This window comes from Suncus etruscus, chromosome 10 (assembly GCF_024139225.1).
Source record: "Suncus etruscus isolate mSunEtr1 chromosome 10, mSunEtr1.pri.cur, whole genome shotgun sequence".
Lineage (NCBI taxonomy): Eukaryota > Metazoa > Chordata > Mammalia > Eulipotyphla > Soricidae > Suncus > Suncus etruscus.
In genome coordinates, this window is record NC_064857.1 from 54,758,360 (window position 1) to 54,773,962 (window position 15,603).

Below are 15,603 nucleotides of genomic sequence, written 5' to 3' on the forward strand. Positions count from 1 at the left end.
CATAATCTGGGGGTGTGTGGGGGGGCAAGAAGTTTGAGCTGAGCCTAACTCCACCAAGTGTGGCTACATGGTCAGTCTTGGGGCTCCCAGCTTTGCTCTGCTCTGCCCTCCCATCCTTGACCCCTTCCCATTTTACCTTTCCCAACACATTACATACTTTTCTGATGCCAATGTCTCTCCTTCCCTGCCAGTCCCCACCAATGTGACTCTTGCAGTGAGAAAATAGCTACCTGGTGAATGGCTGACACAGAGCTCTGTCCCCAGAACTACTCAAAGCGCTGCTACTGCGCTAAATATCCACCCATCCCCTCCTGCTGCTTACTGTCCATCTGCATTTCATTGTTTTCATATTTCATTATTTTCATATTTCATTATTCATATTTAATATTTAATTTCATATTTCATTGAAATATATATTTCATTGTCCAATATATCCTGGTGCTAAAAAGCTTCAGTAGATGCTTCTTAGCACAGAACCAAGTCTGCAGGTATTAAGAACTTTGCAGGTTAGGACCACAATCTGCCCTTCCAGCCTGTTTTATCTTTCATAATGCCCAAGTTCAAGATAATTTTATCAATTTTTTTCTTTGTCCCTATACCTCCCCCAACCAGGCTTAAAATCTTGCAGGTTGCCCCAGGCCCAGTGCAAGCATCAGGTCCTCTGCTGACCCTCTGGAGAGAACCATCTCCCAGCCAATCACCTGTGGGTGCTCCACCCAACCTTCTGAGTTGGGGGAGGAGGAGGCAGAGTTGAGGGGAAGTGGAGAAGGGAGAGGGAGATTACTCCTAGAGTCAGTTTATTCTCAGTTGTTCTTAAACTACCTCAATATCAATATCAAGTATCCAGGGAGACCAAACAATTTGCTTTGAATGGAGACCAGGGCCGAGTGGTCTGTGCTGCCATTCTACAGTGTCTTCAGGAACTGAACCTGCAGCCTGGCCCGTGAAGACCCAGGGTAGCCTGGAACTCTTCACCAGGCAGTTTCAGTAACAGCAAATGTATAGCTAGCTGAGAGTTAACTCAGTGAATCTTCTTATTTATTTATTTCTTTTGGTTTTGGGGCCACACCCAGTGATGCCCAGGGGTTACTCCTGGCTATGTGCTCAGAAATTGCTTCTGGCATGGGGTACCATATGGAATGCTGGGGGATTGAACGGCGGTCCATCCTAGGCTAATCAGGCAAGGCAGAGCCTTACCCCTTGTGCCACCACTCTGGCCCCATATCTCAGTAAATCTTGGCTGTCAATGCCCTACACATTGCCCAAAAGCTTTGGCCTTAGCCTAGTCCTACACAATAATTTCTAAGTTGTTAGCATATCTGTCTCTGTCTTTCTCTTTGGGGGGGGGCACACCTGGTGGTGCTCAGGGGACCATATGGGACACAGGGATCAAACCCCAGTTGGCCTACCCACTGTACTTTTTCTCTGGCCCCAAGGAATGTCCTGTCTCTTAAAAGTCTTGAGGTACTGAGGCCACTCCAAAGTGACTTTACGAGGAAGGCCTTGGGGCCCTCTCTTCTCCTCTCTGCCCTGCAGCTTGAACCCCAGAGGGGAGGGAGATATGCATGCATCAGTCATGCATTGGTGATTAATACCTCCCTACTCCTACCTCCCCCTACCTTTACACATACACCAAGAAGACCCATGAAGCTTCCCTGCTGGTAATCTCCTGACCTCCATGCACTGTTGTGAGAGAAGTAGGTGCTCCTTCCCCAATGCAAGGAAAAGGACAATGAAAACATGAACTACTGTCACCTGGATTCTGCTCAATATACCATTATACCAAAGTCTGAGCCTTCTCACTATTAACAAGCTGTAACTACACTTGAAGATTATTCTGAGTACTCTGTTTCCATCAAAGTGTCAACTACATGTGGTCTTGGTTAAGCAGGCACTTCTACTGAACTTGCAACAGTCACAACCAAGACTCTACCACAGATGGGAACCAAGACGCTCCAGGGAACAATTAGACACCAGACTTTAAATTTAAGCTAAACAGACTTTGTGTAAAGAGCTGGATAGTAAACATTGTGTTTTATGGGTCACCTGGTTTCTTCTATCATTGGTGGAGTAGAAAGAGCCACAGGCTCTTTGAGTGGACATGCCTATGTTTCAATAAAACTTTTTATTTGTTTTGTTTTTTTGACCACACCCAATGATGCTCAGGGGTTATTCCTGGCTATGCGCTCAGAAATCGCTCCTGGCTTGGGGGACCATATGTGATGCCAGGGGATCAAACCGCGTCTAGGCTAGCACTGGCAAGGCAGACGCCTTACTGCTAGCGCCACCACTCCTGCCCCAAAACTTCATTTTAAAGGCAGGCCAAGAGCTGAATTTAGGCAGTAGGAACCTGATGTAAAATAATTCCATGAGCCGGAGCAATAGCACAGTGGTAGGGCATTTGTCTTGCACACGGCTGACCCAGGACAGACCTGGGTTCAATTCCTGGCATCCCATATGATCCCAAGAGTGATTTCTGAGCAAAGAGCCAGGATTAACCTCTGAGCAATGCTGGGTGTGACCCAGAAACAAACAAATAAAAAAAGAATAATTTCACTTTAAAAGTTATTCATTGGTTGATGAGAACACAAGCTTAGTATTTGGAAATGTAACTTACACAATTTAAATTTGAGTTTATTGAAGATGTAAGAGAGCTCAAATGATAGAGCACATGCCTCACACACTTGTAGGCCCAGAGTTGAATCCCCATTCAACCCTTGAATATTCGTCACCTGATGTAGCCCTGGTGGCCCCTAAGCACCACTGGATATGGTCCTGGTGGTCCCCTAGTTCCACTGAACTGAACACAGTCAGGTGTGGTCACCACAAACTTCTTTGATTTTTAAAACTATTTTATCCTGTCATCTTCTACTTTTGTAATGTATAACAGACCAGCATTTTCAAATTTGGTTACATAATATGCAGAAGGAGGGGCACTGAGTCATTACTTAGGATAGACAGTGAGGGAAAAGCATCTCGGCAGCTGAGAGAGCACCTGTAAAGCTGTGACTCCAGAGGTTTGATGCCACAGAGTGCCATGCACACACGTCTGGTATGGATAGACAGCACTGGACCCCAGTGGGGCCTTGGGTTCTTCTTCAACAGTGGGGATGGGGGCCACGGACACCAATGAAGGGCAAAGGGAGTAGCACAAAGGGAGTAGCACCATAGACTGTTAAGGACATGCACCATGGGAACACATAATGGCTGTGTCAGAGGTCTTCCTGTGCCCTCCTGCCCCACACCTGGCTGCACTGTGGCTCACAAATGGTGGGTCACACGTGGGGATGCTTGTGACGCACAACAGAAAGAATTGACCAAGCCTCGATTTTGCTGCTTCTGCCTGCACAGCTGCTGCCTCAATGCAAAGTCATCACACAGTAAAGTCACTGCACCCCTCCTCCTGCCTGTTCCTGGGGCCAGGGCTTACCTCTGACTCTCCTCCCCTACACTTCACCATGTCTCTCTAGCTCTCTTCTTCAGTTACCTGCTTTCCCAACTTGCTTCCTCCAGCCTACACTGCACAGAACACCCAGGATCTTCCTTCCTTAACAGGATCTTTCCTTCCAAGACTCACAGAAGGTCTGCATTCAGTCTTCCCCCACAGACATATTTCTGTGTTGCCCTTATCTAAGGCTATTTCATGTTGTGGATTTACTATTGCCTTGCACACTAGCATTTTTGGGCTATAGAGAGTTCCAGGATTCACAATGACTTTTACAGACAATACCAGACTAGGTGATGAGAGGGCCCCATGGACCCACAAAGCCAGAAGCTACCCTTTGACTAGGGCATATTCTTTGCACTTGCCCAGTTCCTTCCTTGTGCCCCAGATCCTATCAGTTGGGTTACTTTTATCACACCAGCACTGCTGGTCTTCCTCCTTTCCCTGCTGGCCACAGCTTCTCCCACTTGGGTGGAAGGGGGTTCCAGAATTTTGGATTCAGACTAGCTAAAGCTCTCTACAGCTGCTCTGCCTGCCTTCCTCCTGGACGCCTCTTCTTCCTTCTTCCCCTTTCTCAGAATCCCTCGTTAGTATTCTGGATACCCCTGAGGATAGTCTGCAGGTTTCCTAAAATCTTAAATTTACCTCAAAGTATCAGAATTAAAGATGACTTAACTCCATTCTTTTACAAAGGGGCTTTGGAATGGGGGAGGGCACAATGGTTCCTGCAGAGTTCTGGAATCCATGCAATCTTACACAAGGTGATCTCATTCTCTAGTCCTATTTGATCTTACCAGGCCCTAGGATGACACTTAAGGGCAAGGATATTATACTGTAATGAGATATTTTGTTATCAACATCTGGTGCAGAATAGATTTTCATTAATATTCAAATAAATGTATGCAGTGCTCAAGAATGAAAGAATAAGGGCTCAAGAGATTGCATGTTGCCAACCCGGGTTCAATCCCCAGCATTCCATATAGTCCTTGGAGCCTAGCAAGAGTAATTTCTGAGCACCACCAGGTGTGGACAAAAATAAAAAGAATGAATAAGTAAAGTACCAGATGAATAAAACCTTTATCCTTCTCGTCTGCCTCTGTGGGCCTGAAATCACTGGGGAACAGAGCTACATACTAGAGCTTTGGCAAAAGCCTGCACCATCAGCTCCCGCTGTTTTCTCATTTCCTAGTATGTGAAGTGGGTTAATAGTTGTTAGCAGCGCAGGGAGCCTAGTAGGGTTCAAGGCTTAAAATGTATGGAAGTGTGTGATACCATGCCTGGCACACAAGTGTGCATTCAGTTTAGCAATTTGTCTCTCATAATATAAAATGGGGGTTGCCACTGGTCCTCTCAAGATGTAGAGTGAAGGAAAGACACCCCTGGTCCTACTAGGCTCCAGCACACAGGTGATCAGTGGAGAGTGGGACTGACGGGTTAGGGCTGCTGCCTGTGCCCTGTCTCTCTAATAAGAAGTCAGGTCTGAGATTAAAGGTGAATGTGTTCAGCAAGGTGGATTGGGAGCCCAGCAGAACTGAGAGATGGAGAAATGGCCTAAAGAGTACAAGGCCTTGGCCAGGAAAGCACCTGCAAAGAACATGATGAGGGCAGAGAGCAGAGAAGGTGGGGTTGGCCTGATGGAATATTAGTGGTCTAGGATCTGGAGAATGCTGGTGTGGGGTTCTTTTCTGGGCTCCATTCTGTGGTACTAAGTGACATAAAGCTGGAGGCATGGGTATAGATGGATTGGTAATTCTGGCAATAAATGTGATCCTAAGCCAAGGCTGTGGCAGTGAGGAAGGGGTGGAGTGGGTTGAACATTGGTGTCCAGTGAAAGGGACGAGAGCCAAGTAGACAGAGAAGAAGGCATGGGAGCAGGACAGCTGGGAAGTTTGGGTTGGTGTGTTTGGGGAGACGGTGGGTCTGCTCAAGGATCACTGGAAGTTTTGAAAGTCCCTGACTTTCCTGTGCTAATATGTCAAGCATACAGTAAGCTAGGTGGGTTTGCGGCCCTCCAAGGCCTGATTTACACATCTCATCAGTGCTGAAATTGGCAGTATGGAGAAAGGAGAGTGGTAAGAAGGTGTAGGGTGGGGAATAAGGCAGTGGGGAGACAGAAGGAGAATATGGAGGAAGAGATGCCCAAAATCAGACAGGTAAGGAATCACTATTGAGTGGACCTGGAGACAGATGTGTGGGTCTGAGCAAAGGTGAGGCAGTAGTTAGACCAGGCAGGAATGAAGTTAGGGAATAGGAGGATTAACCGGATCTCCCAAGTAGGGCACCAGAGCACTCTCTTCCCCTCTTCCTACACTGCTCAACTGCCTGTCATTGGTGACCCTTGATCCAGGAAATCATAGCTCTTTATAGCAATGCTAAGTCCCAGAAAAAGAAAAGGAAACTTCTACTTCTTGAAATCACTCAATCAGAACATTAAAGTGAGATTTTTCCAAGTGTCCCTAGGTGCCTCCTCTCTGATTCCCAACATGACACTGTGATTGATATACATTCAAATGTACTTTCTGTTGGGGGTCCAGATGAATGATGGTAACATATCACTTTTACATCCCCCCAAGGCAGAAACTGTCACTCTCCAGAACCTGTGTATACACAGCAGGTGCTGAGCTGACCTCCGGGCCGGCCATGAATGAACAAAAATCACAGGAGCAATTTTGTTTCTAGAACCAACAGTATGCACTAGAGGTGTTCAACAGAGGGTCATTGGCTCATGAGTGTGACATAAAAGGATCCTTTGGAAAAAGATTTATTGGCATAGCACAGTGAGCTATAAATGGGGGTTTATCCTTATGGAATATTTAGTGTGGTATGGAAGAAACTTTGCTCAAATGAGCATATAAATAAGTAAGCATAGGGCTGAAGCAATGCTTACAGCAGGTAGGGTTCTTGCCTTACTTGTGGCCAATGTGGGTTCGATACCCAGCATCCCATATGATTCCCTGTGACCCACCAGGAGTGATCCCTGAGTGCAAATCCTGTAAGCTTACTCCTGTAAGCTCTGAACACAGCCAAGTGTGGCTTCCTGCGTGCACATCATGACCTCCAGCCCTTTGAACTATCTCCCAGCCCTAAAATTCAATCTTACATTCAATTCAATTCAATTCCATTTGACTGTTCCTTACCCTGAAATATTCTAGGTATTCATATGAATATTTTCCCTAACTTGGGTAGGGATATTCTTAAAGATATCTTCTCAGGGAGACTTCCCTAGCCCCTCTTTATAATACCGCAGTGCTTTTTTTTGTTCCCACTCCATGAACAATTTTCCCTGCCCAGATTTACTTTTTCCCATTGCACTTTTCATCATGATCTGGTATTGAATGGTATGTAGATAAACTCCTAGGTAAGCATATACATTTTAATGTATTTCATTCAAGGCTGTTCTACAGAGAGGGAATAGTACTTGGCATATAGAAGGTGACCAGTAACAAATGAATGGATTGTTTGAATGATTCAATCAGGAACTGAATGAATCAGGCCCAATTATACTTGGTTAACAGGCTGCTATATTCATGAACAGACTATTCATAAGTCATTGTAACAAAGGCTTAAGCAACCACAATCTCTACCAAAAACAAACAAACAAACAAAAACACCCTCACTGGTACCTTCTCAATATGGTGCTCTGGGGCATAACCAAAATCCTATCACTTGCTCTAGATGTAGGTAGCAGCAGCCAAGGTAAAGAATGTCGCAATAGTAAGACTGAACATGGAACACAAAGAGTTTTTTTTGGGGGGGCCACACCCGGCGGTGCTCAGGGGTTACTCCTGGCTGTCTGCTCAGAAATAGCTCCTGGCAGGCATGGGGGACACCATATGGGACACCAGGATTCGAACCAACCACCTTTGGTCCTGGATCGGCTGTTTGCAAGGCAAACACCGATGCGCTATCTCTCCAGGCCCACACAAAGAGTTTAGAAATTGTCACATAGCCACAGAACAAGCAGAAAAGGAAACAAGCAGAAAATCAATAACTGGAAATAAATAGCTCTTAGATCAATCTGAATGATCTGAGTTCACAAGGCAAACAGCTGAATAATAGTCAGGTGAAGACAAAGAACCATTGTCCCTGAAGAAGCCTTGAAGCTTCTTGCAGCTAGAATTAGTGGAAATACTTGGAACTGTAATTGATCAATTAAGAGACTCAGGGTGCATTATTAGTTTAGAGCAGGGGTCTCAAACTCATTTGTGGCCCTCTGTACAACTTTTTGTGGCCCTGCCCCAGAGGAATCTTTTTTTGTTTTGTTTTGTTTTGTTTGGGTCACACCCTACCCCCAATGTTCAAGGCTTACTACTGACTTTGCACTCAGGATCACCCTGGCTTTGCCTCCTGCGGCCCCCAGGTAAATTGAGTTTGAGACCCCTGGTTTAGAGTTTAAAACAGCAAGCGGTTTAGTCCTAAGCCAGGTGCTTAGGAGTAATTTTTTATTTACTTTTATTTACTCCCATAAATATCATTTCTATGAGCACTACCAGATGGTCACTGTGAAAACCAGAGGCTAGTTCCTTCCAACTTCTGACAGTGGTAAAGAAAATTTCACCACTATAAATTAGAAAGAAAAACAAAAATACTCAGACTCCCCTACAGAATGAACAATAATGGGGGGAAAAAAAGCCCTTGAAAAGAATAAGAGATGACTAAAGTTGCAAGACACTAGATCATCAATGAATGTCTTCTCTACACACCAAAAATTAGAAACTGAAATATAAAAAAGTAAGACTGGGAAGATGGCTCAAAGGGATGTTGTGAAAGCTCTGAATGTGGAAAGCCCAGGTTCAATGGCCAACATCATATCCGTCCCCTCCTCTATCACCACTGGGAGAAAGCTTGGAGTACAGAGCCAGGTCTAGGTCTGAACATTGCCAGGTGGGACCCAAAAACCTATAAATAAAAATTATTTAAAATGCAACACCAAGGGGCTGGAGAAATGGTATGGAGGGAAGGTCGGTGGTTCAAATCCCGGCATCCCATATGGTCCCCTGAGCCTGCCAGGAGCGATTTCTGAGTAGAGAGCCAGGAGTAACCCCTGAGTGCTGCCGGGTGTGACCAAAAAATCAAAAAAACAAACAAACAAAAAAGAAACAACTATAGATAAACAGGTATACCCAGAAGAGATATGAGATATTAGTCAGTGAAGAAAATGAACAAGCCAGGAGAAAAAAAGGAAACCTACATGTATATTGTTTTGTAAAGAAGCCAGTCTTAAAAATGATAGTCTTGGGGCCGGAGAGACAGCACAGCGGCATTTGCCTTGCAAGCAGCCGACCCAGAACCTAAGGTAGTTGGTTCAAATCCTGGCATCCCATGTGGTCCCCCGTGCCTGCCAGGAGCTATTTCTGAGCAGATAGCTAGGACTAACCCCTGAACACTGCCGGGTGTGGCCCAAAAACCAAAAAAAGAAAAAGAAAAGGATAGTCTCCAGAATACTGTGTGTGTTAAGCACCCTGCCCACTGTACTACATATCTCAAGTTAAATAAAATTCTGGGAAAAAAAAAAAAAAAAAAAAACTAGTCACATCTTAAAGGTCTGTGCTTACCAAGGGTGAAAACGAGGTGAACAGAGGGGAGCACAAACCATTTTCCGGGTAGTGAAAATATTCATGGGACACCAGAGTAGGGATTCCATTTCATGACCCATCTATCCAGACCGTTTATACATTTATAGCACAACACTCAAGAGTGAACCCTCCTGTAAAAACCTAAGTTTTTGATGTTGCTAATACAGGCTTTCTCCTCTGTAACAGAATGCGCCACTTAGGTAAGGGGTACCGATAAGGGGCAAGGCATGCGTCGGTGCCAAGGAATTCTTGATTTGGGTGTGTGTGCTGTGAATTTCCCAATGTAAAAAAATTGCGCTGAGGGGCCGGAGAGATAGCATGGAGGCAGGGCGTTTGCCTTGCATGCTGGAGGACGGTGGTTCGAATCCCATATGACATCCCATAGGGTCCCCCACTTGAGCCTGCCAGGAGCGATTTCTGCGTTGAGCCAGGAGGAGCCCCTGAGCACTGCCAGGTGTGACCCAAAAACCAAAGTAAAATAAAATAATAAATAAATAAAAACTGCACTCCAAGAAATCCAGCTCCGTGCCCGGGGGGTTCAGCAGGACGGAGGCGAAGGTGGGAGCCCAGAGAGACACCCCGTCGGCGGCAGAGGGCAGCAGGGGAGGGGCGGCCCGAAGAAAGGGAGACCCGAGTCTCCGGGTGACCGACCGGCAGCGCCCCGCCCATTAACCCCTCCCGCGCCGGACGCCCAGTGCCGCCGCCGGGCGCGGGAACCTCCGGAGGCCTGAGGGAGGCGCCTCCCTCCTCTCGCCCGGGCGTGCAGGGAGCGTCCCGTGGGGGAGGCCGAGCGCTCCGGGCCCGCTTCGGAACCGGATCCCCCGGCTGCGGGCCCAGCCGCCCTCTGCCCCGCACTCACAGCGGTCCCGTAGACGGCCGCGGCTCCGCCACTCCTTCCGGACGCCGCCACGCGCTGCCCCGGCGACCGTCGCCAAGGCAACCGGCCACGCCGCGCCGGGCGCCGTCACGTGCCTACGGGAGCCGAGAAGGGCCGAGAAGGGACATGACGCAGGCGCAGAAAGGTCGGCGGAGGCGCTGGGCGGTGCGCTGGGTGTCTGCGAAAGGGCAGGCGGCCCGTGGTGCTCTTCCAGATGTTTCAGCAGCAACTGCGGACCACACGCTGTTCTGTTCTGCAACGGGTCAAGTTTCACATAGCCGTTTAGAAGGATTTGGCAAAATGCGCGGGTTTTTGACTGGATGGAGAGCGAAAACTAACAACTCAGCGAAGCGGTTTGCAACACACTTTTTGCACTTTGCAACACAAAGTGTGAAAAGGAGGTACAGAGGGAGTGGGAGGGAGTGGACAGCGGGTAGGACTCCCGCCAAAGGCCGACCTGGGTTCGATACCCAGCATCACTTTAAAAATACGACCTCTACCATGTATCACCATGGAATGCAATTTCGGGTTATAAAAGAATTTCACAAGTAAGACATTCTGTAGTCTATACAAATTTACATGTGTCTGACCAAGCCAGTTTGCTCATAAATTATCATTTCTATTATAGGTAGTTTGACATGTTACAGGGGGAAAAAACATACTGCATATATTTTAAAAGTATTCATTTACTTTGTCATTAGCTCTTAAATAATCTATTTTATTTCAAGATGACATTTAAAAATTATTCTATTAACAGCAGCAAAAATAAAATTCCTCCTAAGGCCCCCGAGCGCCACCCAGAGTCAGCCCTGAGTCCTCTCGGGTGTGGCCCGAAAACCCAAATCAAAAAGTATAGGCGCAGAAATAAGACTCGGAAAAATATATAGAAACATTATGGGAAAGGTCGTTATATATAGGTGGTGGAATTACTGTTATTATTTATGTAAGAATCAAAAAGAATATGAATATGGGGCCAAAGCGATAACACATCAGTAGGGCGTTTGCCTTGCGTTCGGCCGACACAATTGTGTTCTTAAAGGATTGACATGTAAACCAAAACACTAAGCCTCTGGTTTGCAGTAGAGGATTTTGACCCATATGCCTAAATACCTCTCTTCCCAGAATCAGAAAATCGTGAAGGCAGCAGTGAGAAAGATATGGTAAACAGGATATTAGAGCAGACAGAAACAAACGGTCTTGAGATATTTTTGGCAAAGGTTAAGCCTTGTTTTGGGGCCATACCAGGCAGTGCTCAAAGGCCACTCCTGGCTCGGCACTCAGGAATCAATCTTGGCAGTGCTTGGGGGACTAGATGGGATGCTTAGAAGTGAACCTGAGTCGGCCATGTGTAAGGCAAGTGCCCTAACTACTGGACTATTTCTGGTCTCAAGTGTTAGGCATTAATAAATACATCGTACAATTGGGAGTTGGCCACAATCATAAGCATTTCTCATTTTCTCCAGGTTCAAGTTCTTTCTTGCTGGAAGGCCCTTAATGCAATAGTTCTGCCTCTCCAACTCACTAGGGATGTGACCTTTCTTTGTTGGTCACTATCCCTTCAGAATTCCCTCATTACATTTTGTTTTTAGCTTCATACCATTTGGGTTATGGTCAAGTCTTATTTTATCCCTATTTGTTTATATAGTGAGCTCATTGTATGCTGATTTTATTAGAAAAGTCAAATGTTCTGCCAAGAATCATGTACCTCTCAGGGGAGTGGTGATATATTTTGTATTGCACTGTTCCTCCACATCTTTCTCAGTTTACTCTTGGCCCATCTCAAAAGTTTTCCAAAACACTAGAATGAGTTACCTCATTTCAGTGGTCACTGATTCCTACCCTGTTGATTAGGCCCCCCCCCAGTGCCTTACCTACTTTTAAATTCACTATCCCTGGGGCTGGAGAGAGCATGGCGGATAAGGCACTTGCTTTGCACGTGGCTGACCCAGGTTCAATCACCAGCATCCCAAGTGGTCTCCCAACCACGGCCAGGACTAATTCCTGAACACAGCGCCAAGACTTATCTCACAGTGAAGACACATTGTAAGGAGAGAGAGGGAGGAAAGGAGAGGAGAGGGGAGGGGAGGGGAGTGTCCTGGCAGGTTTGAGGAACCATATGTAGTGCCAGAATGGACTGGGGTTAGCTGCATCCAAGGCAAAAATGCCTTACCTGCTGTACTATCACTCTGGTCAGTAAATATAGTTTGTTTCTTTCATATGGAGTTCTAAAAAAAATGTTGTGACTTCACATATAAAATATCTGATGATGAGGGGCCGGGCGGTGGCGCTGGAGGTAAGATGCCTGCCTTGCCTGCGCTAGCCTAGGACGGACCGCGGTTCGATCCCCCGGTGTCCCATATGGTCCCCCAAGAAGCCAGGAGCAACTTCTGAGCGCATAGCCAGGAGTAACCCCTGAGCGTCACAGGGTGTGGCCCAAAAACCAAAAAAAAAAAAAAAAAATCTGATGATGAGCACCTAGAGTTAGTATGACTGAATTTGGGCCTGGATAGGGAGTGTGTGTATATATGGAAATGAAAAAAGGGGGGAGGCGGGGAGAACAGGCTTTCTTGAACTGGCATTTTTATTCCTGCCTTCCCATCCATCATAGACTCTACAACCTGGGTTCGTTTCTCAGCATCCTTTATGGCCCCCCAAGCCTACGGGAATGATCCCAGAACACAGGGCCAGGAGTAAGGCCAAACACTCCTAGGTATGATCCCAAAACTAAAACAAACTAACTCTAGAAGAAAATGGCAATCCAGTCAGCCCCATAGCATGCTCAGTTTTTCTCAAACTTCCCTGCTCCATAACAGCGTAACTTATTGAATTAAGTTACAAATTCTAATAACTGGGAATGGTTTTAAATCCTTATATTTTAATCATGGGGATGATTTTAAGTTCCTTATATGGATTCAATTTTCCTACTCTACTGATATTGTGATAAGATTATAAATTTGCACTCTTCAAGGAAATTTAAGGTTCTTCAAATGGTCTCTGCAGTATTTCATCTGTAATGAAGCATGATCATTTCTCAAACTCTGAGTTGTAACCCCAAATAGGATTACAGTTGAACATGAGGTTGTTTTAAAAAAAATAAATGGCAACAGGGGCTAGAATGATACCACAGTGGTAGGGCATTTCCCTTGCATGCGGCCAAACTGGGTTCAATCCTCGGCATTCCATGTTTCCCCAAACATGCCAGCTGTGATTTCTGAGCATAGAGCCAGAAGTAACCCCTGCCTTTGTGTGTGGCCCAACTGCCCTCCCCTCAAAAAACTGACAATAGTAAGATTTCTGAACATCCGGAGCCAGAGAGATAACATGGAGGTAGGGTGTTTTGCCTTGCATGCAGGACAGTGGTTCAAATCCCAGCATCCCATATGGTCCCCCGTGCCTGCCAGGAGCGATTTCTGAGTGTAGAGCCAGAAGTAACATATGAGCGCTGCCAGGTGTGACCCAACCCCCCCCAAATTCTGACCATCCAAAAACCAAAAAAACTTAAAAATCAATTACAGTGAACTCAAAATATATATACACACTAATATACAGTGTGTGCCTACACTTCATCTCTTGAGCAAAAAGGGTTGAGAAGTTTAAGTAGTCCTGGTCTGGGGCCGGGCGGTGGCGCTAAAGGTAAGGTGCGCCTGCCTTGCCTGCGCTAGCCTTGGACGGACCGCGGTTCGATCCCCCGGTGTCCCATATGGTCCCCCAAGCCAGGAGCAACTTCTGAGCGCATAGCCAGGAGTAACCCCTGAGTGTTACCGGGTGTGGCCCAAAAACCAAAAAAAAAAAAAAAAAAAGTAGTCCTGGTCTAAGGGTAAGAGTGAGAAGAGAACAGGGGATAGGGCACTTGCTTTGCAGTCTGGTTAAATCCTCAATCTCTGATACCATAGTTTCCTACGTACTACCAGGACTGATCCCTAAGCACAGAAGCAGGAGTAAGCTCTGGGTACTGCTGGGTTGTGGCCCAAAACCAAAAGCAGCAACAGCCCTGATCTACATGGCCAATAAATTAAAACTAATTTCAAAACTAAAATTCTGACTCTGAGGAGTGGGTTGTACTTTGGGGGGGGGGTGTGTGTGTGTGTGATTCTAACTGTAGTCATTCAAAGTCTAACCACCAGATGTCTCTGTTGCTCATTAACTAGAAATAGTAACTTCAAGACAGAATGTCCAAACATACTGTCCAAACACATAAACCAATTATTCTAATAGACTACTCATGGATAGGCATTAATACCAGATACTATGAATGAAAAAAACCTCGACTAATAGGTAAGGTCAGTATGAGAGGAATCATACAGCTATTCTAATAATATATCATATTAAGGCTGGAGATAGTAGAGGGCAGGGTGCTTGCTATGTACATAGCCCACCACGGTTTGATCCCCACCACTACAAATAGTTCCCTGATCAGAGCCAAGAATAAACCACAGCATTAAGTGTGACAGAAAAATAAAAATCAATCAAAATCCAATGTGTTTATTATCTACCCTGTTTATTATCTCAACTTGAGATGTGTATCTTAGCTTTTGACCCTTTGGAGAAGCACATGTTACCTCTTGAACATCTTTTTCTCTTCCCTCATTTCTTTAAGTCTAAATAAAAATTGTTTTTGCTTCACTAAAAGAAAAAAATATTGATATTTCTGTGTGAAAATATCACCATACCACCCCCTAGAATACTTTAGTTGTGTTGTCTACACATGTTCTCACCAGGGTCCTTTAGCTCTAGGGCTTTAACACACAATCCAGTTATAATACTCACCAGGGATCACTGTGGTGCTTACATACAGCACAGAGTGGGGAGCAGTATGTGTGTGGAACATAGCAGATGCTCAACAGAAGCTGGCCATTACTTATGTTTGGTGGAAGTCTGACTGTAGTTTCTACCTTAGTTACTAAATGTTCTTTCCTTAAATTGTAATTTTCATGGCACTTTGAAGAATGATTATATTTTTCCAATTTTGAAAAAAGAAGGCAAGACCTTTGACATATTCACTTTAATAATACTACAATTACCATGTGTCACCATGGAATGCAATTTCGGGTTATAAAAGAATTTCACAAATAAAACATTCTGTAGTATATCAAAGTTCACATAAATGCCTGACCAAACCAGTTTACTCATAAATTATCATTTCTATTATAGGTAGTTTAATATGATTATTACAGAGAAAATAAACATACTGCATATATTTTAAATGTATTCATTTACCTTGGCATTAGCTCTTAAAATATCTTTTATTTCAAGATGACATTTAAAAATTATTCTAGTAACAGCAGTAAAAATAAAATTCTGCAATTACAAGAGTTCAACTGAAATGCAGAATAAGTTACTCTCATGTTTAACAAGTATAGGTGTGATTCTGAAATAAATATGTAACACAGCTCTGTTATTAGCTTTTTAGGTTTGTTTAAGCATAACATTTTGAGTTGTGAGGAGACAAATGTTTTCAGTTCTATGCACTGTTCTTAACCGTGAAGTACCCAGAGCACATAAGCAAGAAGCAAAATGTTTACATGACCAAGGTTAATAAAAATCCTACATGACATGAAAGGCATGTGATACAACATGGGAGTTCTTCAGAATTCGGACTGCCATCTTCTTTTTTTTTTTTTTTTTTTTTTTTTTGTGGTTTTTGGGTCACACCCGGCAGTGCTCAGGGGTTATTCCTGGCTCCAGGCTCAGAAATTGCTCCTGGC